The following is a 24,377-nucleotide window of genomic DNA, read 5'->3' on the forward strand; positions in this document are numbered from 1 at the left end:
TTGGCTCATTCTGCTGTGTAGACTTTCAATGGAGGTTTTCATCTCCTGGAAATCTATTTGCATCTGTTTTATGGATTCCATTTGTTTCCTATGTTGGGATTCCATCATGTTCCTCAGCTCTTCTCTAGATTTATTAATCATGTCTTGCACTAGGAGCACAATTTCTCCTGTTATCTGAGAAATTATTTCTTATTTCATTTTTTCCAGATCCCCTTTTGTTGCCAGTTCAGTGGGTCCAGGTGGTTGAGTATCAGAGTGTTCCATCTCATTTTCCTTTGGGGTTACTGTAGGTGATTTGAAAGTCTGGTTTTGAGACATTTATTTTTTTTCTTATTTCGACTTTGGGGGCAGGGGTAGTGCTGTTGGCACCTGCAGAGCTCACCTCATCTGAGCTGGGAGAGGTGGGACAGGGGCCAGGAGCAGCGGTAGGGATAGTGGCCCAGAAGCCCCTTCCTCTGGGCCTGGAACAGAGGGAGGGTTGGTGGCCTGGAAGCCCCTCCCTCTGGACCAGGAGCAGTGGGACAGCAGCTCAGAAGCCCCTACCTCTGGGCCAGGAGTGTTGGGACAGATGGTGGCCTGGAAGCCCCTTCCTCTGGGCCGGGAGTGGAGGGACAGATGGAGGCCCAAAAGCCCTTTCCTCTGGGTTGGGAATGGTGGGACAGATGGTGGCCAAGAAACCCCTTCCTCTCAGCCCAGAGTGGTGGGACCCCCATAGTATTTGTACAAATGGTATGGGCTGCCAGGGATTCTTGATATGTAAAACCTAGATTTTATTTTCTTTTCTCTATCTACAATTCCTTGTTAAAGAAATCACTGCATCAGAACATTCTGCTGTAAATTTTGTGAATATGAGACTCTATTGTGATAATCTAAAGTGCCTTACTAAACCTCTGGATTTTTGGGTCATAAGAGAGCTTTTAGATTAGATTATCTGGAACTTAATGAGATGAAGAAACTGCACCTAGTCCTGTCCTATTTTATTTCCCTAGATGAAAATGAGTAGGAAAACATAAACAGAAAGGATAACATTGGCTCTTGGCTTTTCGATGTGTAGGAAACAGAAAATGTAAGAGGTAGTAGTTTGTTAAAAAAGAGTAAGAACAATAAAGTAAACAAATGACAAGGCAAGAAAGTACAATAGAACTTCTCAGTTAGAAACAATTATGTTTAAAATGAACATCAATTAATATTAAAATAATAACATCAGATAAATCCAACCAAGATAAAAAGTCTCTTTGTTGACAATCAGATGCCATGAGATTGAATTAAAAAGAGTTTATGTTTTATCAGGGAACTTTACAAACAGGCTAGCTATGAAATATTGGAGAACAGAAATAAAAATGTGCAGTTACATTACTAGCAGATTTAATATTAAAGCAATAATGGAATGAAAAAAGAGAATTAAGTGAAAAAGAAAGCACCTAAATCAAAGAAATAGGTAAATAAATATTTAAAGTATTAGTAGAAATTCATGGAGAACATGGTTTTCAAAAATAATGAAAGAAAAAGAGGAATTAATTCAATATAATACTTCAATATAAAACATATTAGGAAACACATTTATGAATCTCTGTGAAATAGTTTTTGAAATGTATTATGAAAAAGAAAAAATCTTACAACATAGACAATTATTTTCTCTGATCAAAATCAATGAAAATTATAACATTTTATTTTACCAAAATCAATTATAATAAAGCACAAGGATTATAAAATTACCAAATATTTTGATTTTTTAGAAAAATACAGTCTAAAGAGGACTTGAAAACTAATTTACTTCAAATTTATCAAAAAAATGAAAAAGATAACACTTCCTATCAGAGTTGATACATTGCTAAAGCTATCCTGACAAAAAATTGATTTTTAAATATTTCATTGTGAAAAAAGAAAGATGAATGATAAATGGAATTACATCTCATCTCAAGAAATTATAAAATGTTAACTAAATGCAAGATATTTGAATTAATAAACAATAAAGCAGAAAAATGATAAAAATAATAGAAAGGACAAGTTTTTCAAAAGCCACTTTTTGAAGGATTAGAATATTAGATACATCTCTAATAGTTCCCTTGGGGGAAAAAATAAATGTTAAGAAATGGATATTTGCTGACACAAGTTGTTTATTTTTTTTTAACCTCCATGGACCTTTTATCTTCCTTAATCCACAGAAAATGGTGGTGGTGACTGACATCTGAAATCAAGTCACAAAAATATAGCACAGCTTCTCTCTCCCATCTTCTCCTTTCTCCTCCTCCTCCTCTTCCTCCTCTTTCCCTTCTTGTGCATGTCTTTGGAGATCTAAATGATCTTGTAAAATGTCCATCTACCCCAATGCCAACATTGGAGAGATCGTGGTAGCAAGGGTGCCAATGTGTGTTACGTATTTATTTAACAAATATCTTCTTAAATCTTCCTTAATATTCTGAGTAAACAATATGATAAAGATGTTAGAAATCCCTATCCCATTTTTTTTTTTTTGGTACCGGGCTCGAACTCGGCTCCTTGAGCTTGCGCAGCAGGCAATGAAACCACTGAGCTAAATCCCCCGCCCACTGCCCAATTTTGAATAAGAAAAAAACCCAATTAAATAAGAGAATAGAATCTAATATGTCAGTGACAAGTGCTACAGAGAAACCAAGGAGAGTACTTGAGAACAATTACAGTTTTAAATAAGGCACTTATGGAAAGCTTCTCTAAGAAAATAGATTTTAGCCAAGACTAAGAGATCAGTGGCAAATCATCAGGTTATCAGGTTACCTGGGTAAAAGTTTTTCCAAGTAAGGAGAGAATAGCATGGCACAGTTGAGGAGCCACAACAGGTCAGATTTTTTTGGAGCAGAGAAAGAGAAATGAAAACTAGAGCATGTTCAGAGAGTTTACAGAGATCTATTGGATGGCCTTGATTCCAGAAGTGATATTATCTGACTTTAATGTTAATACAAACTGAGAAGGTAGAGGATTGAGAGAATCTTCAGAATCATCTAAAATCACTGTGACTCAAGCCATTGCCAATGATGAGAAAGAGAGAGAGAGAGAGAGAGAGAGAGAGAGAGAATAGTCATAAGTGAAAAAATTAAAGAAGCATGTATTGGAAGAGAAGTATGATTTACCTAGACATTTGGAATTGAAATCCAAAAAAATCAATGACCATCTGAGTGGATAAACAAATGAGAAGTACAATTCTATATAGAAAGTGGAAAATATGGAGGAAATTGATTATTCCTTTGCAAAATATAGAGAGTAAAACCAAACATGGGCAAAGGAGAAAATAAATATTGAAGATTAAATTGAAACAATGGTTTTAAAAATGGAATATTTTTTTAAAACATATGAAGACCAAATGCTCTACCTATTTGAAGAATACAGACATGCCAAAGTTTGGAGGCACTAGGAGTACAACAAATATAGAAAAAATTTAATTAAATGTGATAAAAATTATTGAGCAAAAGCAATAGCAAGCATCAGTCTGTGTAATAATACAAGAGCATTTATTTTAAAATAAAGAACAAGAATAGAATGCTTGCTATCTGTTATTATTCAGCATTTCTTCAGAGATTCTCCTGTCTAGAATAAAAGTGAAATTTTAATTAGTTTCATTTTAGAAAATTATTTCTTTTTGCTAGCATTACTGAATATCTAAGAAAACCCAAAAGAGTTTATTAAAAACTACTTGAATTTATGTAGAAATGTCATAAGTGTCTGGATTAAAGGAAATATTCAAACATCAGTAGCTGTCTATTATAGTAACAAATATAAGATAGAAATAAAAAGGAAAATAATACAATTGCAAACAAAACAACAATTATAACATTTTGAATAATTTTAACATGAAATGTGCAAAACCTATACAAATGAAACTATAAAATCATGCTGATACCCAAAAAACAAGAATGGAATAAATGAAAAGTACACCACACTGTGTACCTCTTTTTCAATGATGACTGTGACAGTCTATCTCATTTCATGAAGTGACTTTGGTCCTCTTCCCCAACCCAGCCATCAGACAAGTGAGTGAAGAAGCCTTGAAATGTTTTTGGAACCAACCACCATCTGAATGCAACTTTGTGAGAGTCTCCAATGCGGAAACTTCCAGCCAAGTCACTTCTAAATTCTTGAAATTGAAGAAATCTAGAGAAAACAGTAAATCATTGTTATTTTAAGCCATTCCATTTCAGGATGATTTGTTATGCAGCAAAAGTTAACTAATATGTTAGATATTACATTGAAAACCTTACTATTATACCAAATATACACTGTCCCTTAAGTAAATGACTTGAATGAAATTTCATCAGACACTTAACAATTTTATGCTCTCTTTTATCCTATGATAAAAAGGCACATTAAATTTTGTATAACACATAAATTTCATGAGATAATCAAATATATTTTAAAATAAAATTAAAGTAGAGATGTTTTTCAGTTATAATAACCTATAGAGGTATTGTGATAATGCTGTAAATAGAAAGAAACAAATTCAAGTATGGAAAAATTTAATATATGAAAAAGATGATAATTCTATTGAGTAGGGAATAATGATTAACTTGGAAATATTGCTGGTATAGTATGATAATCATAGATAATGTACTATACATTTCAAAAAGCTAGAACAGATTTTGCATACCTCTCCAAGAGAAAAGATAAATGTTGAGGAGCTTCATACGTTTAACCTGAGGTCAACATTGCACATTGTGTATATTTATGGAACACTTCATGGTTCTCCATTATTATGTACAACTTTTATGTTTTTATGTATCCATAAATTCAATAAATAATTAATTTGCATTTTCCTACGTTTATGAGCATTTTTCATTGTCCATTTGTCATTTGTACTTGCTTTCCTTCAAATTGCTTATTAATATCATGAAACTATATTTGCATTCATTGAATTTAAAAGCAAACATGTATACTCAGTACTATCATAGACATATTTTAGTTGAAGGTTAAAAATGATAATATATAAGTAAAATTGTTTAACCTAGAGATAAGTGGTAGAAACTTTTTTAAATGTGGAGAGAACTGTGGAGTATAACTCTGGGGGGAATTGGCTATTACAGATATTTAATCCAGAAAGTCATCTCTAGTAGAGTGAATTCTCATCAGAACCCTTAGTGAAGTGATATAGTAAGCCAGCACATAAGTGAACGCTATCACACTGCAAGCATTAGAATAGCAAATATGAAGAGGTTAGAGGGAACATTTAGTGTTCGGGGTATTTAAGTAAATACTATATACTGTTCATATACTGCTGTTGAAAATGTGAACTGCTTTAGCCCATGTGAAAACTTAGCAATATCTCTCAAAATTGTACATGTGCTTTAAATTCAGTAGTCTTATTAAGGGAAATCTATCCTATAGAAATGACAAGAGCCACACATGAAAAACCTGCATGCAAAGGTATTTAATAAAATATCACTTATGGGAGTAATTAAGTTTACTGTTTGTAGTTTGCACCATTCTAGATAAAGAAAATCCTTAAATGTAAAACTAAGTTACCCTGGAAGAATATGCCTAGGTATTTGGATGGGCCTTTTATATTAAAATAGATTGCTCAGAATATATAAAGAAAAAGGCATTAACTACATAAAAATTTAGGCAACGTGACGATAAAGAAAAAAAAAGTGAACTATTCAATAAATTGGGGTTTATTGTATATGTTTAGAATCACCTGTACAATCACAAAGATTAAATGTAGGTCTATGGCTGTTTTTATTAAGAGATTTCTTTTAAAATATTGGTGAATGAAAAGTGTAATAAGGAAAGAGGTATATGAAAATATTATTCTGTTCAATGATTCAAAAAAGAAATCCACCATCATGCTTTGAAAGAAATCTTTGTCTGCTATTCTTAATGTTTTTCTGATGTTGAGATGTTTCAAAATATAATTTGCAAAGAGATTGAGTAGCATCTTGGGAAGAATAAACTGAACATATTTGACACACCCACTATTTAGCTGATTGGAGATTTTAAGATATTTAGGGGAAAGTTTTTCTGCACTGCCACCTCAAGGACAGCTGTAACCCTGGAGGACAGTGCTCACACACTAAATCCCTTTTCTCTTGGGGCACTAGGCTATAAACTCAGTCCTGCACAAGAGGCCCTTGCCTCCACACAAAGTGAGGAACTTCCCCCAACCGAGCAGTGCTTACTACTGGAGGGGTAAATTAGCTCACTTCTGAAACTCAGATAGTGTGGCTTTTCCATCCTCCACAACCTTGAATAAAATTATATTGCTGGGTTCCCTTTGCTGCTTCTTTCATTTTATTTCTCAATTTATACATAACCTAGGCAGTAAAAAGACACATTGTTCAACTCCCATCAAAGATAGGTGGAGCATACACAAGTATTCGTGTGGAGTTATCTGAGCATAGACTAGAGATGAAGTATGCACAGGTTGTAAGGGAAGATAAAGGAATGAAGAAATTGAGAAAAGGGATAAGCTAAAAAGAATAAAAAAGGTTAATCTAAAAAAGAGATTCATAATGTTTTTACTAAATGTTAACGATTGTGTATGCATGAAAGAAATACTTGAGAAGTATCATCATCAACACATTAATGGTGCATCTGATTCTGGTAGGATTTTAAACAATCTTTATTTTCATCTATATTTTGAAAATATTTATAATGTTTATGAATATTTATTTTTTACAACATGAAATATACATAATAATAATAAAGCTTGGAATGGGCTTATATTACTCAAACATGATTTATTCTTTATTGCATCATTGGAATTCATTGAGTAACCACTTCTAATAGATGCTGATTCCACTGGCAAAAGGATAAATGTTCCAACTCCAATAATAGTGTAAGGGTAGTGGGAGGTTGGACAGCCTTTTGAAAGTTACAGCAAGACAATAAGACTTCCTTGAGAAGCTTTTGGAATCCTTCCCTAAATAGCACAACACAGTTGCACAGGTATACTCTCTTGAAGTAGGGAGAAGGGACTCTCCAATTCACTCCCTACAGATTCTCTCCTCTTATTTAATGCTTATTGAAATTCAAGGGCAAGAAATTTGAAAATTGTATCAAAATGTTTCCAAGATATTTATCAAGCATGAAAACACAGGGACTACTATGCTGCAAAGGTCAGCACTCTACCTAGAACTCTTTCTTCCTTTCTGCTTTAATTTGACCCAGACAAGGCCAGCCTCTGTGAAGTGGACAAAATCATGCTCCTTTCTTGCCTCCTCAAATAATCAAGTAGGTTTGCCAGACAGACCAGACTCTACACCCTGACACAATCACTATTATCTAGTCTCAGGCTAGGTAGGCAAACAGAGAGTGAGATTCACAGGTAAATTTGCAGAAATGTGGAGGACAGTTGGGCTTAATCAAACTAATATCCTCTGCTACATATCACTGCATATTAGTGAAACCTAGCAACCATTCCCATTTTTCTATTGAGTATAGTTTCCTCAGGAACTCTGTGAAGAGGCATAAATATTTGAAAAGGCAAAGTTTGACTGTTCTGGTTCTCCATTTGTGATACTCAAAATACTTTCAAAATATTACCCATAAAACATAACAGTGAAAAGATCTATTGGAAGTAAGAAAATAAATGGAAATTCTGTCACCGTGTATAACATTATTTCAAAATATCATGATAAGACATTAAAACATTAAAATCAAGATTGATGCCTTTTTATTTGACACAGTCTGTATATGAAAAAGTCTGGAAATTTAGGTTGAAAAAAATATAACTGGGTTATATTCTTGCCAGTTTAATCAATGAAATACTGGAGGGACTACAGATATGATGCACAGGAAAAATAAATAAATTCTACTTTTCAAATTTTTATATTTTTTTTACATTGAACTATAAGCATATTGTTGGTAAATGGAAAAACTTGCAATAGGGCTTATTTAGACTGGAACATGTTAGAAATTAATTAATGAACATATAATAGAAGAATAAGGAATATTTTTGTTAGATGAAGAGGAATAGGTATATTGCAGAGGATTTACAGTTATTTCTCTCAGTATAAGAACTGAAGGGAAAAGATTTGAAGTGCTACAGTTCAACCTGATTCACTTAGTACCACTCCCAAAGATCAATGGGTAGAAATTTAATCAGGCAGAATTCTCTTAGCATATAAGAAACATATGTTAATGTTCTTAATATATTAGGAGTTTCTAATAATTGGATGACTTCTACTTGGACATCCAAAAAATAGAATTAATTGTTGCTAAGTTATTTCTCTGAATGTCTGTTGCACAGTGTCTCAAGGGAATAAAAGTGTACATAGATGAAATGCATGATTTTACTATGCATTTTACTGATAAAAGAATATATAAAGGAATATAATTTAATAATAATAATAAAATAGTGCTCTTTTTTGGCAAATTCAATTTAACCAGTTGATTTCCACAAAATGCTTTTTCACCGCTACATGACTGTGTCTGTGATTACGGCTGTTAAATGGATGCTATGAATTCGATTTGAAACATCCCCCAAACTGATGTGTTAGAGCTTGGTTGCTGATGGATTTTAAGGAAGTGAGGAGACCATGAGCGCTTTAACATCATCAGTGGATTAAGCTATTGATGAGCTCATAATTTGATGGCATTATGGGGAAGGAATGGAAACTTAGGTGGTGGGCCTAGCTGAAGAGAGTGTATGTGGTGTGAATTTGGAGACTATGTCTTACACCTGGCTCCATCACTCTTTGGCTCTTTTTCTGTTTCTCTGCTCTCCAGCTCTCATGAGGTGAACAGCTCTCCTCCACCCCTCCATTCCTCCATGATGTTCTTCCTTGCCAGATACCTAAAAAGGATGAAGCAAGTTGATTGTGGACTGAAACTACTGAAACTGTAAACCAAAATAAAACTTTATTCTTTAAGTTGTGTATCTCAGGTGTTTGTCATAGTGACAGAAAGCTGACTAATGCAGAAAGATACAGTTGCAACTTTAATTTTGGTTGATAGTTTCATTTACATTAATAAGGCAAAAATGAAACAGTGAACATGTACTCATCAAAATCTATTCACTAATTCAAAACTTAACTCATTTATCAAAGATATAAATGACTATTTGGCTGAATTGAATAATAATTTTGAATAATACAATATTTCTTAAACTTTTTGGGTGGGAGCAGTACTTGGAATTGAATCCAGGGCCTCAATCATGCTAGGCAGGCACTCTACCACTGAGCCATATCCCTACCCCTATTCCTTCAATTTTTTGTACTACTCACAATGCAATCACCATAGGTACAAAACTTCTTAAATTTAAGCTGGATTATTACCATTTTTCTCCATTACTTTTAAAATCTAGGCAATCGACAAAATTACTAACCAAACCCTGATTTATAGTGATTACCAATTTCCATGGTGTGAGTTTTTTGCTACAATGGCCAAATTCAGACAAACAATTATAACAATGGAAAAAGAAATGTGCCACAGTACATTATGATACAAAAGTGATAAATACAGATACAAAAGTAATAAATAGCCTCACATATATGGAGGTAATAAAATAGAGTACAATTTGTGGGATATGATGTATTTTGAGTGTCTATTACCTTTGATTTTGATGTATTTAATTGTGAGCTCATGTAATTTTTAACAACAAAAGCATTTAACAGTCAGTGTACAAAATTCCTGAAAATCCAAAAAACAACTCTTGTGGATCAAAACAAGCTGAGTTCAGCACACCACTGAAATAATGGTGCATTCTGCACACGAAATTTAGTCATGTGTGTTCCAAAACATTTTCTCCAAATCAAAGTGGAAGGAAAGTTTAAGAGAAGCAATGTACCTTTTTTCTGAGTGTATGGAAACTAGTTAAAACCCCTCTTTATATCTGAAAATATCTATTAAATGATTTTCCTTTACCCTTATTAATTTATATTTTTACATATTTTTTTCAAATTACGCGCACACACACACACACACACAGCATCACAGAATTGTAAGAGTAAGGTTCAGTAAAAGATTTCAAGTAGAAATTTGCAGATTTAAAATATTATGTAAAAAAAGAAGACTCATCATCCCCCAATTAATACCCTAAAAAAAGAGTATCAAAACCAAGTAGGAGACTATTTTATCACCTCACTTGAAGAGCCATTTAAGAAAAGCCAAATGGGGGCGGGGGATTTAGCTCAGTGGTTCCACTGCCTTCCTCAAGAAAAGCCAAATCTCTAAACTCAGTATGCCCACACGTACTATGTTATCCCTATGAAACTAACTACTAAAAGAGAAAAACATACCCAATTTATAACTAGAAAAACACTGTATTTTCAAATTCGATAATTTTTTTTCTAAATTTGAAAAATATTTTAAAATAATTAGTAAATAATGTAATTTTCTAAAATAAAGCCATGCTTTTTACATTTTTTCTTTCCTAGTGCTGGGAAATGTAGATTTTAAATATTTCTGGGACTCCAGATAAGATTTATAAAAATATGCTAGGGACATAAAATTTTTGCTCCTAGATGTTTTAGTACTATGTAAGACAAATGGGTTCACTTTTAATCTAGATTTTGGTATAATGTAGATTTAGACACACACACACACATACACACACACACACACACATATATGTTATTTATATTTAGAAGGTTACAAAATTACTTAGAGGCTTCTCCCTGAGGTAGAAATTCACCCTATGGCAAGATCACCATTTAAGTTGCACAGAAAATTGCTTAGTTTATTCCTTGTTATCTTATTATATTAAATGTATATTCTGATTAAGCAGTAGACAATAGATGTATCAAGCATCATGAGAGAAAAAAATTATGTCTATTATTATTTCAAGTGTCTAATAAATTCTATTTAGATTCATTAGTTTATTAAATATATTTACTTGTTATTTTAATAATAAAAATGGTTTCTTTCTTTAAAGGAATTCAATAAACCCCAGTAATATTAAAATGCTTAATGCTTTTACAAATGCTACTAAAATTTAAAATTTACTGTCTTCCTTTCGAGTCACCATATGACTGGGTTCAACAAAATATCTTATCATATTTTAAGGAAATAAAACTGAAAATCCAAAGGCAGCCAAATGTGAATCTACTTTTAAACCTCATGCTTATATGGAATTTACTTTTTTATATTGTTATATTCACAGATTTTCATTATCTTTAAAATTTGTAATGTATCTAAAAAGATTAAAACTTGAACCATTAATATACTTTTTCTTTTATCAATCTAATTTGTCAAACATTTAAATTTTTGTTTCGCCAAATACTCTTGGTTTTTCTATTGTATTTACTTACCTATTGTGGATTTTGAAAAGTGTGACAGCTATTAAAAAAGGAGAATATCAAGAAGGTTAGTTAGTCCCTTATTATAATCCGAGCAGTCACTGAAATACAAAGAACAATTTGGAATTTTTCATTCCTATTTAATTTATTGAAAAGCATCAGATTTTGGTTGGGATTTATATTTTCAAAGTACTTTACGTATCTATTCCATTTTGTGTGTATATAATAGTATTTTTAATGTTTGAATTTGTCAATCTTAAACCTAGTTTCTTTGAAAAAACCCAAAGAATTAATGGCTTAGACATACTAAATGTTGAATTGGGCTACATATGTCTTATAAATGTTAAATGATGCTATCAATTCTCCTGATGAAAATTAATTTTTATATGCGGCTTCAATAGATGTCACTCTTCGTAAGACAATTTGCTACAAATACTATTTTTGAGTGAATCAATTGCTGAAAGTCTCTTTTTGAGACTCTTTCAAGTAACATAAAATATAAATGTACATAAATACATATGTTTATAATATACGTGTGTGAACATATATACATATAATCACAAACATATATGCACACACATCTGATATTTGTAGTCTTTTAAGATACTTCCTAATTCTTTAAAGTTTTTACACCTAAAATGTATTTTTATAACCTATTCTGTCGGCCACAATTACTAGAACTTGATGTGCTAGTCTTTCAAATATTGCTTTCAACTTTTAAGAACCTTTGATTTTTCTAGACTGGAGTTAACTTATTATACAATTTATTGAAAGCTAATAATTATTAGGACATGTGGTAGGTGGTTATCACAAGTAACATCACACTACTGACTTTATGTACAAGCTACAATAGGGCAAATGGTACAATTAGAGGCACATTCCTTGGTGCATAACAATAGAAGCCTTAGTGACACTGCAAGATTAAGAAAAACTAAAACATCTTTAAAACTACTCATTACCACCAGTCAAAATGTGCATATTTGACCTTTATGGTAATCAGAAGAATCTCTGCTTATGCAGTAGACAGCTAAATAATCATCACTTTCAACACACAGTTTTCCTTGAAGTGACCTAAAGTTAACATGGTTGATCCTGAAGCTGACACAGACATTGAATCAACTCATCAACAATCACAGTGAAAGGCTACTATTTTCATCACATAGGTTACAATGACAGGATAAACAGTGTTTCAGATTTCCCGTGCAACGGACAGTAGGACTTAAATATTGACTGCTGTGGATATTTTGAAGTTTATAAAACTATTTAGAAACTTCTACCTGAAATGCAGATTCACTCTTTCATATGATCATTATGTAAAGTGCATCAAAAATAATTGTTTAATTTATTCCATGTTGTCTTATTATATTAAATGCTCACCCTAGATTCAGAAATCTCTTACTTTGAATCTTTCTCCTTTCCTATAGGTCTACTATTTAACCCTACTCATTTTAATGTTAGAAATCACAACGAAGCATTTCAAATCTAATTGTTACCTCCAAATAACATCAAATCCACACTAAAACTATAGATAATGTAGTAACTCTAATATCTGGAAAAATAAAGACCCTTACTCATGTGGAATAAATTTGAATGCTTCATCAATATCTCTGTTTCAAATATTACACCTGAAGATGTAGAAATCTACAGTTATTATTCTTGAATAATTGGCACTTACACTAACTTTTGTGCTGGTGAATTCATCATTCTCAATATTTCATAGCAAAACATCATGCCAAATACGTACAAAATAATTATATTATAGATGGTATTTCCCAAATGTTTTGGAGGGTAGTGTATCTTGTAGAAACAGAATGATTTAGCAGTCATCAAAACTAGAGCAGGTGGATAAAAACATTTTTAAAAGGTAGCCTAAGTAAGACTTTTTTAAGACACAAAGACAAAGTTCTTCCATATCTGTGTCTTGGCTGGAACTTAAAAGTAGTCATTCATAATTCTCCCTAATGTATACAATATTAATCTATGTGTACCTAGAAAATCTGGCAACTTCCTATACTTCAAAGTCATTGCCTTTGCTATGAAACTTAGAAAGTGCTTCAGGATTCATTATGACAAGTGGAATATATAAGCAATAAGGCATGACAGGGAATGTGGTTATCATAAGATAATCACACCCCTGGGTCATTACAAAGCAAAAGGTACAGTGACAAACCTCTCATTCCCCTGGGGTGTGATTACAGCATGAGAAGCTCACTTCATGCCATTACCTTATGGTTTTATAAAAATCTTTGTTGGGAAGAAAAAGTGGTGTTTTTGTTTTTGTTTTTGCTTAAAGATATTTTTTGGTTTTGCCTAAAGTCAGAAGTTTACAATATTAACAGTAGTTTCAGATAAGCTCATTAATTTATATATGTCTGTACTTTAAAATATACAGCTGCCAAGACCTCTCACAATTCATGACTCTAAGACAAAACCCGTTCTGCAGTTGTGTGTTCAAATGATTCACCTTCAGAAAAAAGTGTGCCATTATCATAAAAAATCTAATGCTTAGCAACAACTGTTAGAAGAAATAATTTGCCTGGAAAGTTATTATTTTTCCAATATGATAAATTCAGTAAGTTTATAGACTTGATTAAGCTAAATGCAATGTAAAGATTTATGGAGTAAGTTTTTAAAATTTTTAATTTTCTCTATTTAGCCTCTCATCCAAATTCAGGTGCCAACTAAATTTAAGGTGCTAGGTCAGACACCAAATCCCATTGCTGTCATTCAAATTATAGCCTAAGGGTTCCATTGTGATCTTACAAATTTACAAATTCTTCTTTCATATGTCTCTTATTTCTTAACACTAGTCCATTTTTGCTTTATTTAATACTGTATTCAGCCATCTTTCAGGAGATATAAACTCAATTAATGATTCTCATCTATCATACAACCTATAATTTTATTCTGACATTATATTATTTGTATGCATTTGAAATATTTATTCTCATAAAATTCTTATATTGAAGGTAACAGACAGATTTATTATTCCCACTTTATAGAAGAACAAGATGAGGATTAGCAAAACTAAATTACAAAGCTGTTTCAGTTACTCCAAAGTTGGTATCCTAATTCCAAAGATAAACACATTTTAAAAATTATCAATCATTTAAAACAAATTATCCTGGAAATATCTCTCAGCCTTCTTCATCTTCAGTTTCCTCATTTGTGAAAAAAGATTGTGAAAGCTGGTCTCCATAGTGCATCTCAAAATTGCCATTTTTAGAATGACATTCTTTTTCTTTTTATTAATATCCATTTGTGATCCAAAAATGTATTCATCATGGGGAATTGGCACATATACGTATTGCATCTTGATAATTTTCTTCTATGACAGTACTAACAAGCAGGGACTGGTTCACTTCAAGTAGATACCTCCATCCTCACAGACTGAACCATTATATATGATATAATAAGTAGTCTGAAAAATAAAGCAAGCTACTAATTAAGAAGCAAGCAGGAAGGGCATAATCACCAGAAATCAGACTGACATATGTTATCCCTCTTTCATTACTGATTTATCTTATTTGACTGATGAAATGGCAAGTGGCTTCATTTTTACTATTTTACCATTTAATGATTAGGAAAGATAAACTTGAGAAAAGATTTGGTTCAGAACAGAGGTGGATGGCACTCCCATATTGGCATGTCAGCTGAGTTGCAGGATCATTTGTAGGAGAGCACAAATGCAGTTTTACAACTAGTATAATTTGAAGGATGTTCCACTAATCTATATCCATCATAATATCTCCATATTGAATGAAAGAAACAGACGCCAATGCTAAATACATTCACCATCATTCGGTCAGCTCTGGTTAACACAAAGATATACCTGTTGATTTTTTTTTGTTGAATTTGAAGAGAAGGATGCTATCGTTGCCATAATGCCATCTCATTGCTCTCTCTCTCTCTTTTTTTTTTTTTCTTTGGTGCCAGGGATCCAACTCGGGTCCTTACGCTTGCAAGGCAGGCGGCGGAACCACTGAGCTAAATCCACGGCCCCTCATTGCTCTCAAGAGGGACAAAAACTGACTTACTATTTTAGAGGAAAGTTCTATGTTGACAATTTTTGTTCCTGTGTAAAATAATAGAGATTATTAGTTATTGTTTGTCATCTATCTATGTGGACTTTTCTATGCTTGTTCTGCATTGCTAAGTTTTCCATGTCATGTCATTATGGTTGCTGTCATTTTTCAGACCCTGGCTTCTCCCACCAAGTCAGAAGTTGCCTGTGTCGCCTTTGCAGAGGCTCATTCCAACACACCAGCATCTCCATTGTCACATTTCCAAGCTGAATATCCTCTCCACTTCGTGAGGTAAGAGAAACCAAACAAAACACTCTTCTCTCCCAGAAAACATGACTTTTTTCCTTCCAAATCAGTTTCAGAATACTTATGGCAAGGAATTGCTCTAAATAGTTATCTCCTTTTATTTTTTAGTGGTGCTGGGGATTGAATCCAGAACCTCACGTATGCCAGGCAAGTGGTTTACCACTGAGTTACATGTCTACCTACTTTATTGGAACATGGTTAGCTCTGAAAACATATTGCAGAAATTATTTTGCATTGCACAACATATTTTTACAAAATAAGAAATCTTCTAATATTTCTTTTCAATTAGAAATCAAAGCAAGTTGAATATTTTCAGCTATGAGCTATCTCCACATATTGTTCACTTAATCTTTTGAGTAAGTAGATAATCTTGGGTCAGAGAAAAGTTCTTCACTCATGTTTTATGCGTCTCCATAACAAAAAATACAGCTGGCATTTTAATTAGCCTTGTATAAACTATAAGTATCCTTGCTTCTGGCTAATTGATCACTGAGTTCCTCAGGCTGAGATGGATAGTCAGCTTTCTAAGAGGCACTTGCATGTCTAATTGAAACAACTCTAGATCTAGAAACACAGAAGCTTGACTTGGAGTAACAGAGTATGAAAGTGCCTCTCTTACATCAGAGATCTAAGTCAATTTAGACCCTCAGAGTCCATTGAACAAAACAGGCTCAAAGTGACCTGCATCAATTGTCCTAGATATACAGAGACACCAAACCTTTCAGGATTGTTGGTCCTGGCTCTGAATTATCTCTAATTCCTAGGGATTCAAAAGACCAATATATAGCAAAGATTAGAATTGAAATTTGCCATATTTAAGTGATGAGTGCAATCTGAACTTGTATTTTCAAAAAATGGTAACATTAAAAGCTAATTTGTGTACACAGTACCAATACATCTCTATCATGTAGCAATACATGCACTGTTTGTGAGAATATATATTGTTTTATCACATTGAGAAATTTGACATTGTATATTGGGTATGTTTTTAAAAGTTTATACTCTCTCAGCATCTACTTACACTTGCTGTAGAAAATCTTTGAAATCACAAATAATAAAGTTTTGATTCAGAAAGATAATAAAGAAAAAAGTTCAAAGAATGGTTTTAATTTCTTTGACTGGTTTTAATTTCTGTATGTGTGTGTGTTTGATAATAAAGTTATTTTTAAATTTAAAAAGATAATAAAAATAATAGTAAAGTCACTTATATTGGAAATCATTTGAAAAGAGAGCAAATGGTTAAGGATCCAACAAAAGTACATTTATGAAAATATAAGGTGATACTGAAAGTCCATTGTAAAAAATTTTAAATATATCATTTCAGTAAAATTATAATATGAAATTATTCATAAAGTTTGACTGACTGAATTATATAAGAAATATATATTAGACAGTACTCAATTTTGGGAGTTGTTATAATTAGCATAATTTAAAAACTTAGAATTGAAGTTTTAAAGATAATAACTTTACTTTGTTTTGATTTCCTTTCCAGATTTTCATAACTTCTGATTTGTTTTTAGAAATTTAATTTAAATTTCATTTCTGAACATCTTATAACAAAGTGGAAAGATAACAATATGTTTTATGAATCTGAAAACATTAGAAAACAAAATATACCATGTATCTCAACCCAAACTGTGTAATTTATTATCACAATTTGTTAATCTGTAATGCTTGCTTCATTCTGAGTTGATTCACTTCAATAAAACCCTTCAGGAGTCCAAAGCTGAATGTGTGATGCTACCATTGGTCCCAGAGACCATAAATCCAACTTAAAGGTTTTACAGATACAGCCATATGAACTTTGATGCCAATTCCTAGTAGCATATGTTCAGCACTTATTCACGAGACACAAGTAACAAGGAATACTCATATACAACATATATGTACATGTTTTCGTGTAAAAAGTGTTATAACTCTTAATAGAAATTCGGTGAGTGAAATTCTTCAAGTAAATATTCTAAGGATCAAATAAATTGGTTTGATTCTTTTACAAATAATTTTGATCATAAATGAATAGAACTTTGAAATTATGCTTCTGAATTTCTACTTCCAGCCAGTTCTGTGAAAGTAACAGAATTCTGGCATCCTCTGATAATAAAAATTATTTTACTAATTAGAACACTGTAAAAGTATATGAAACAACTATATCAGATGTCAAGTAAATGTTGGAGGATGAAGATTCCTAGAAGAGGATTTAAATAAGATGAGCTCTATGATTATCCCAGCTTCCTACCTAGGTGTGGATTTCAAATCCCCAGCAGGGAAGGAAAAATCAATCACACTCCACTTCTCCCTCTGAATTGAGAAGACAAAGCTGATTTTCAGGAAGCCTGAGCCAGCCCTAACAGTAGGATGGAATAGCATACCATGGCAGACAGAGATCTGCAGAGAAAGAGTTCCATGAGTCTGAAATGGGTTCCTTTGGTCTTTGTCTAAATCTGAACTGCATATGCATTGAGTGGAATTTATCAAGGCCATAAAAAGCATAAAATGAGAGGAAAGAGCAACCCCTGAGGAGCTGGAAGAGAAATAATTCCTAGAGATCATACAATAGAATTATTTGAGTTGCAGCGAGCCAACGAGAAGTGATAGGGTATTAAATAGAGATGCAAGGAGCACCTAAGCTAATTACGGATAAAAGTCTTATCCGCAGCAGTCTCAAGGACATTCTTGTTGCTCTTCTGTATAATGAAGTTTAAATGCTTGTTTGGAAAACTTCAACAGTTTGAAAGGCATGATAAAAGGGTGCAGTCATCTGAAAAAGTATACATTGGATAGGAAAAAAATTTCTCCTTTTGTTTCTCCCAATCTTTCCACCTTCCTTAGCTTGTGATCTTTACAGCTGGGTACATGCATTCTAGCCTGGCCTATTCGACGGTATATACTGGTACAGGTAACAAACCAGGGAACCATGTGAAAAGCACTCTCAATATCACATTGGACAAAAATGTTGTAGTTTGCACATAACTTGTTTCCTCATAAAAGGTTTAACAATTTTTTTTAAATACAAGATATCTATAGGGAAAAAAGAACAATCTTGGAGTGAATTAAATTAATCTGCAGCATATTAATATTCACTCAGCTCAAAGACCTTATTCTTTGAAGAAATAAAATGAAATCAATCGTCATTCACTATAAAATACAAAATAAACAGCATTTACTTAAAAAGTATTCTAAAAATGAAGGAAAATATTTCTCAAATAAAGAGTAAAATCAATCACTACAAACAGACCCAAAAATGATTGATATGATGGATTTATGAGAAACCAATAAAAAATTTGTGAAAAAAAGTACCCAGGATTTGCAAAATCACGGTAGAGTGGTAATCAACAAATAATTCGGCCTCTCTGAGATTCAGAATTCAGACACTAGAAAATAACAACCAGGGAAAGAAAAAAGAAGGAAGTAGATCCCTGGAAACTAGGAAACATTTGACAGAAAAATCAAAACCTACAGAGAAATTGAAAAAACAAAATACACTGCAGAAAAGGAAAGGGACAATATCCAGTGTCTCCTCCACTCCCAGCTTATGGCTTGTGAGAAAGGAAGACCAAATCTAAAGCGACAAAGTGAAAGTGGCAAATTCTAGAGGACTTCAACAAGATTTGAAGCAGTGGGACAGACCAGTGGATGCTGTGAGCTGCAATAGCTTGTGAATGACTTCAGATCAAGTCCCCACCATACCTCCTAGAAAGAGTGCTCTCAGATGGATGCCAATCCAGGGAAGGGTGGATTGCCTGCACCCTGAACTCAGGGCAGCCACAGGGCAGCTTCAATTCAGCACTCCCAGTGTTACAGTGACTATGTGAGGGTCAGCCATAGAAGACTCCAGTGGTCAGGCTGTCAAGAGACTCCTGAGGGGTTTAAACTAAAGGATATGCCCCCCCACACACCCATACCCAGAGCCAGACTCAGCCTGAATTGCTCTGAATTTGAAAGTATCAGAATTGACACTCTCACCCTAATCCTACCTCTTGGTAGTTTTTAATATTTTGCTTTTTTTTTTTTTTTCTTTTTCCCTTCTTTCCTCTCCTCCTTTCATCTCCACCAGTTTACTGGGGCTTGGGGAATTTTCCTCTCTCCTTCTGACTTACTTCTCTTGCTTCATTTTTTTCTTCATTTTTCCTCCTCTCCCTTTAATTTTTACTCTCTAAATAATTTCTTTTTTCTTTCACTTTTTATCTTCTGTTTCTTGACAGTTCTTTCACTTGACTTTACCCAATTCCATAAACATTGTTGTACACCCTTGGATCCTTGGAACTACTTCTTTCTTCTCATTGTCATATCATTGAGTTTCACATATTCCCTTGGCTTGACCCACTAGTAGTACATGCATGACTGTTCCATCGGGTGGCTTGAACTACCAGAGGTTAGCTATTTAACATCAGATGATGGAGTTCATTCAAATCAGAGCCACCTGGAAGCAAGACATATGGATTAGAGCTCCATTGTGAACGTGTTAAGATTTCAAAATTTTCCTCTTGCATGCTCCTATTCCCAACCCCTATATATTTAATAATATAGCTATCAATCTTTGTTCTTTTGATCAATAATTAACTCTGTAAAATTGCTGTTGAATTCTTTTCTACCATTATTATCGAGATACCTGTTGCATTTGGTCTTTATAAGCTGTGAGTCAATACCTGGGTTGTCTTAATGTGTAGACTTTAATTGCAGATGTCTTCTCCAGAGTTGAGGGTGGTACATAATTGGTTCTTATGATATGTTGATATCCAATTTGTTTTGGAGGATAATATTATAATTCATTCACTTGCTATCAGGGTCTCATAATTGTTGCTATGTCTCTGTAAAGCAACTCATAGATTACTTTTGTGACATTAACAATGCTACAGTACATTCCCAGAGAACTTCATTCTTGGGCTATCTACACTGAATTCTCCCTTTCCAAATTATGCAAGGTGGTCAGATCTTGGGTTTGTGGCAAAGAATTATACTTAGCTATGCTCAAAGTACAACACTGAAAATCAACTAAAGAGATCACTGTACTAGCAGCATAGTTTTTACACTATAGGCATCCACAAACCTCAGCACAAAATAAAACAAGCAAACAAAAATAATATAAATAGGAGAAGACAAGACAACAAATATCTCCCAAAACTCCTCAACTCTCAAAACCTAACCCAGGGGCCACCAAGGGGAAGAATAAGCCACACACCTGAATTACTCCAAAGGACAACAGACGAGGTTAAAAATCAGGTCAAAGAGAAATCAGAGAAAACATAATTAAACAAATAATGGAAGTAATATGCAAAAAAATGCAGGAGTTTTCAGAAGACACTAGTAAAGAGCTAGATGAGCTAAACAGATCATGAATGACCAGCTTACCAAAGGGTTCCATGAAAAGGATTCAGTCAGAAATCTAGATTCAAAATCATGTTGAAAGCCTGACCAGCAGAAGAAACCAAAGGGAGGATAAAATCTTAGAACTAGAAGACAATAATGCCAACTCCTTAAAGCACCTTAAAAACCACAAGAGAAAATGAAAAATGGATCCGACAGCTGCTAAATGACTGAAAGAAAACTAATCTAAGAATAATTAAAATAAGTAAAAACTAGAAGGCAGCACAAATGGCAAAACAAAAATCTGTTCATAGAAATAATGACAGAATATTCCCCAAATACAGAGGAAGAAACAAACATAGAGAAAAGTGAGGTATATACAACACCAAATAGCCACAAGCAAAAGAGAAACTCTCTGGGCCATATTGTACTGAAAATACCTGAAGTCCACCATAGGGGCAAAAATCTTATAAGCTATTAGAGAAAGCCAATGAATCACATATAAACATAAACCCACTAGGATTACTGCTGACATTTCTACACAAAACTCAAAGGCCAGGAGGGCTTGAAGTGAAGTGCTTCAAGCCCTAAAAGATAACAACTGTCAACTTTGACTTATATAGCCTACAAAACTTTTCTTTATATTTGATGGACAAATAAAGTATTTCCTATGGCAAAGAACACCTCAGGAAATTCATGACCACAAAATCAGCATTACAAAATATTCTCAAGGATATCATAGAAAGAGAAAATAAAGCCAATAATGCCGATATGTCAAAAAGAATGAATGCACCTGGCAGGAAGAGGAGCTAAGCAAAAGGAAAAAAGTAATCAAATGAACAACAGGAAAATAATTCAATGACAGGAACAAGTCAATAACTCAGCAATAACTTTCAGTGTAGATGGTCTTAATTCACCAGTAAAAGACACAGATTGGCAGCATGGATTACGAAGCAAAACCCAACAATATACAAGAGTATATACAAGTAAAAAAGCCATGCATGTAATTCAAAATAAAACTCACAGATTAAAAATCAAAGGATAGAAAATAATATTCCATGCAATGGGAACCAGGAAAAAGCAAGAATAACTATCCTAATTACAAAGTGGATTTCATGCCAACATTAATCAGAAGAGACAAAGAACATCAGTATGTGTTAGTTAAGGAAACAATTCAACAGGAAGAGATAACAATTGGAGACACACCTACCAAATACTGGCACTCCCAGCTTCATAAAACAAATACTAATGGAGATGAAAAAATCAGATAAACACCAATATAATTGTAATGGGGAACCTTGTTACAAGTGGACATATCAACTAGACTAAAAATCAACAAAGAAATATCATACTTGATCCAAACCTTTGGATAAATGGACTTCATGGATAGCGAAAGAATGTCCCATCCCAAAACAACAGAATACACATTATTCTTTGCAGCATATGGGACTTTCTCCAAAGTAAACCTCATACTATCCCATAAAGCATGCTTAAGTAAATGAAAAATAATTGAAATCATCTCATGCGTGTAGTCAGATCAGAGTGCAATAAATCTACAAATCAATGGCAAAAGATATCACAGAAGATATACAAACACATGAAAATTAAGTAATACTCTTGATGAATAATCAATGTATCACACATGGTATTAAAGAAGTTAGACAGTTCCTACCATCAAACAATAATGCCAATATGATATACCAGAACCTACAGAACACAATGAAAGCAGTCTTAAGAGAGAAGTTTATAGCAGTGAATTCTCACGTCAGATAAACAGAGCAAACAAAAATAAATAACCTAACTAGGAACCTTGAGTTCTCAGAAAAGCACCAACAATCCAAACCCAAAGATGGTAAGCAGAAGGAAATTATAAAGATCACAGTAGAAATTAATGAAATTGAGACTAAACAAACAATTCAAAAAATCAATGAGCCAAAGAGTTGGTTCTCTGAAAGATCAACACATTCATGATGGGCAGCTCTGATTTGTATTTGATTGTTCTCACTGGCTTGAACCCCTAGTGGTACATGTATGACTGTCCTACCAGGCAGCTTGTATCACTTCTTAGGCATCTTTGATTACAATAATGCAAAGAAAGGTGTTGATGCAGCAGACCAGATGTCATCCTATTATAGTTTCTTAAGGAAAACATTAAAATGGCATATAAAATTGTTCTACAGCTGATTTGTGGTAGTGCAGTTAAAAATGCTTATTATATACACCAGCAATGGGGTACTTGTAAGATTTCCATGTTAAAATTTAGAGAATTAAATAATGATAAACTATTCAAGAAAATAAATAATTTTTAGTTTAAAGAAATAAACAAATTTGTTGATTGTTGTAATAATTTTAGTTGGTATGAATAGAATTAATAACTATATTTTGGCAGTTATTCAAATTCAAGCAAATAACTATATTCAGTCCATGTATAGACTTTTTACTGATTTTATTGGTAAAAATTTTTACTAATTTTATTAGTAAAAATACTGATAAAAGTGATTAGTTCCATTTGTACCACTCGTGATATAGGCTGCCCAATGGATAAGTCATGAATGTGCCACTAGTATTAAACAAAATAGACAAACCCATACAATGCATCCTTTGGTTATTACCAAAATAATGAAAGAAAAGACTTATCATTGCAATTAGAAATAAAAGAGGTGAACACAACAAATTCTGACAAAATTAAGTTTTTGTAACTGCTTCGAGAACCTGTACTCTAAAAAAATTCAGAAGAAATTGATAAATTCCTAGATACATATGAGCTATAAAGACTAAATCAACAAGACATTAAATTCCTGAATATTCTAATAGTAATCAGTGAAATTGAAGAAGCAATGAAAATACCAATTAAAACTGTCGAGATCCTGATGGATTCACTGTTGAATTCTATAAGAACTTTAAGAAGATATAATGCCAATATGCCTTAAAAATCTTTAATGAAATCTAAAGGGAAGTAATATCCCCCAAATCATGCTGGTAAGCAAGCATAACTCTGATTCCAAAACTAGAAAATGATCAGAATAAAAAAAATAAAGCTACAGACCAATCTCTTTAATGAAGATAGATGCAAAAATCTTCAATAAGATATTGGCAAGCAGAAGTCAACCAATCATCAGAAAAGATAATACATTATGACCAAGAAGCATTCATACCAGGAATGCAGAGGTGGTTCAACATATGCAAATCAATAAATGTAATATATCACTTAAAGAGAAACAAGGACAAAAATTACATGATTATCTTAGTAGACACAGAAAAAGTATTTGACAAAATCCAGCATCAAATCATAACAAAAATCATGAATAAAAATAGGTATAGAAGGTCCTTATCTCAGGGCCGGGGATTTAGCTCAGTGGTTTCGCCGCCTGCTGTGCAAGTGCAAGGACCAGAGTTTGATACCCAGTACCGGAAAAAACAAAACAAACAAAGAAGGTCCTTATCTCAATCTAATAAAAGCTGTCTATGAGAACCCAATGGCCAACATCATACTAAATGGAGAGAAGCTGAAAGTTTTCCCTCTAAAATAAAAAACAAG

The 24,377-nt window shown here is 33.1% G+C and overlaps 1 long non-coding RNA gene across 1 annotated transcript in view; it reads right to left on the reverse strand.

Annotated features, from left to right (window-relative positions):
* Nucleotides 1-2,002: 2,002 nt before the first annotated feature.
* The window catches only part of LOC110345898 (uncharacterized), an 89,563-nt gene continuing 67,188 nt past the window's right edge, over nucleotides 2,003-24,377 (reverse strand). Inside the window, exons 2-4 of the long non-coding RNA XR_015448734.1 lie at nucleotides 8,646-8,761; nucleotides 3,922-4,125; nucleotides 2,003-3,561 (exon numbers count right to left, since the gene is read on the reverse strand). This is a non-coding gene — a long non-coding RNA (uncharacterized LOC110345898). The remainder of the gene's footprint in view (nucleotides 3,562-3,921; nucleotides 4,126-8,645; nucleotides 8,762-24,377) is intronic.

Source organism: Heterocephalus glaber, unplaced genomic scaffold (genome assembly GCF_053883595.1).
Source record: "Heterocephalus glaber isolate CG9 unplaced genomic scaffold, H.glaber_assembly_v1.0 deba00000546, whole genome shotgun sequence".
Lineage (NCBI taxonomy): Eukaryota > Metazoa > Chordata > Mammalia > Rodentia > Bathyergidae > Heterocephalus > Heterocephalus glaber.